Raw genomic sequence first — 2,973 nt, forward strand, 5'->3', positions numbered from 1 at the left:
GGAGCTGTGGGTGTGGTGGGAGCAGAGGTCTAGGCTGGAGGCGCTGGGGGGACAGGAACACGCTCCCGCCCTGGTCCCTGGAGCGCCTGTCCAGCTGAGGGGGCTGATGGCTCTGGGGAGGGAGCCGGCTGTGCATGTCAGCTGTGGGGTGGGGGAGACTCCCACCGGGCTCTGGGTGTGAAGCCCACCACCAGCCCTTGTGAGGATGAGTCCAGCTGGGATTCCAGGGCCAGCTGCCTGGAAAGAGGGGCAATGCTGGCCGGGAAGCCAGAGGATGTAGGTGGAGGAAGGGGGCCGGGGAAAGGGTGTGGTCTGTAGATCCCCTCTCCTGGTCTCCGGGATGCTTCACTCTTCAGGGAGTAGATGTTGTGAGGGCCTTTAGAGATGGGTCCGGGTGGAAATAGCTGTCCCTGCCCACCCCAGGGGCCAGCTTCCTCAAGTTGAGGAAGGTAGCCATGGCAGAAACACAGGGCTCTCGGTCCAGTGGAAATGACTCATTTATTTTTACCCTACACTTATGTAATGCCTGCTCATGCCGGGTGTTGTTCTAGGTACTTCTGAGTCTCACTCCACTGTCACAATGAGCCTAGGGTGCATTTGCTGTTATCACCTGTTTTACAGGTGAAGCAATGAGGTGCAGAGAGATTCTATCATCTGCCCAAAGTCACACCAATTAGGCTCGTAGACTGAAACACAAGTGCTGGTTCCCTCATTCTGTGATGTGAGACACCATTTTGTCATCAAGCTAGGGATTAGCAGCATAGAATACCGTAGCTCCTTTGTGGAACTCTGTGGCCGTGTTTGCCTCCTGAAACCCACCTTGGGGGAGTGGGCTCACCCTCCTTCCTTTTGCCCAGACTGCCGCCCCATTTCCCATGAAAATTCTCATCCCTTGGCTTGGATGTTCTTAGGAGCTGGTGGGAGAAAGTGCTAGATTGTGAATAGTTAACATGCCAGAAACATTTGCATTTTAAGAAAGGACACTGCTAGCTGGCTCGGTGGCTCAGCCTGTAATCCCGTGCTTTGGGAGGCTGAGGTGAGTGGATTGCCTGAGCCCGCGGGTTCGAGACCCGCCTGGGCAACTTGGCGAGACCTCATCTCTACAATAAATCAAAAAATTAGCTGGGCGTGGTAGTGTGCGCCTGTAGTTCCAGCTACTTGGAAGGCTGAGGCGGAAGGATCACCGGAGACCAGCAGGTCGAGGAGCGTGCCACTGCACTCCAGTCTGGGTGACAGAACCCAGCAGGTCGAGGAGTGTGCCACTGTACTCCAGTCTGGGTGACAGAGTGAGACTCCAACTCAAAAAAAAAAGAGAAAGGACATTGCTCACCTAAGTCTTGGTTTCCTAGTGTCAGCACTACTGATGTTGGGCTGGATAATTTTCTGTTCTAAAAGGGGGGCTGCCCTGTGCCCTGCGGGACGTTACAGGTCCCCGGGCCTCTCTCACTGGATGCCCATGGCATCTGTCCCTCAGCTGTGACCACCAAAAATGTCTCCAGACATGACTGAATGTGTCCTGGGTGACAAAACCACCCCCCAAATGAATCGCATCCCCATGGGTGGGACACCAGCAAGGGCTAGGCAAGAACCTGGTCTCCAGGGACAGTCCAGGGTGTCTGAGCTGTAGGGGTCACAGATTCTCCTCTATCCACCCACAAGTGTGGGGGATCTGCAGGAAACCAAGGAAGGGGTGTGTCCCAGCTGGGAATAGGGACGATGTAGGCACTTCCCTGCCATCTTTTGATGCCCTTGGATCTTGGCCACAGGCTTGCTTCGATGTCCTGGCCCTCGCAGGTGGTGGGGGCTGAGTCTTTTCCCTTGTCAGAATGGGAGACTTCGTCCTGGTCAGGTGGGCTGCTGCCCCCAAAGACCTCAGACAGTGACTTTAGCCACAGATGTCGGTTTTCAGAGCTCCGAGACCGGAGGGTTTATCATGGTGTGGCAAACCCAGTGTCTGGTGAGGCTTCTGCTTGCGGAAGGGAAGCAATGTTGTGTCTCCTGCAAGGCTCGGTCCCGTTACCAGGCCCACACTTGTGCCTAGTCACCCACAGGCCCCGCCTCCTAACACATCACTTTGGAGTTGGGGTTTCAACGTATGACTTTTGGGGGATACCAACATTCAGTCCACAGCAGACTCTGAATGGTATCTGGTCTGTAAAATTCACACAGCTTGAATGAACCCATACTGGCACCTCGGGGTGTCTTCTGTGGGGTATCGACCCAGGGGTGTCTTCCCTGGGGTGTGGTCCTTGATGTGTCGACCCTGGGGTGTCGACCCTGGGGCATCTTCCCTGGGGTGTTGGCCCTGGGATGTTATCCCTGGGTATCTTCCCTATCAGTCTTGGGGTGTCTTCTCTGAGATGTTTTCCCTGGATTATTGTCCCTGGGGTGTCTTCTCTGGGGTGTTGACCCTGGGGTGTTGGCCTTGGGGAGTCTTCCCTGGAGCATCTTCCTTGGGGCATCTTCCCTGGAGTATCTTCCTTGGGGTGTCTTGCATAGGGTGTCAACCCTGGGATGTCTTTCATGGGATGGTGTCTTCCCTGGGGTGCTGTCCTTAGGGAGTCTTCTCTGGGGCATCTTCCCTGGATATCTTCCCTGGGGTGTCTTGCATAGGGTGTCAACCCTGGGATTTCTTTCATGGAGTGGTGTCTTCCCTGTGGTGCTGTCCTTAGAGAGTCTTCTCTGGGGCTTCTTCCCTGGGGTGTTGGCCCTGGGGTGTCTTCCTCGGGCTCCTGGTTTTATTGTGCCACCTGCACCTTGCTGCCTTCCATTGAGGCAGAGGCTGAGCTGCTGGTGGCCGGGGATGAGCCCTGGCATTTGTGGTGAAGGGGACACCAGGGCCACCCCAGCAGAACCTTTGGTAGCAGCCGGGCTCCAGCATCTATCCACATTGCTGTCCCAGTTAGCCAGTTCAACCTTTCTTTTTTTTTTTGAGTTGGAGTCTCACTCTGTCGCCCAGACTGGAGTGCAGTG

Source organism: Carlito syrichta, unplaced genomic scaffold (genome assembly GCF_000164805.1).
Source record: "Carlito syrichta isolate Samal-C Ts95f unplaced genomic scaffold, Tarsius_syrichta-2.0.1 Scaffold117897, whole genome shotgun sequence".
In the NCBI taxonomy this organism is placed as follows: Eukaryota; Metazoa; Chordata; class Mammalia; order Primates; family Tarsiidae; genus Carlito; species Carlito syrichta.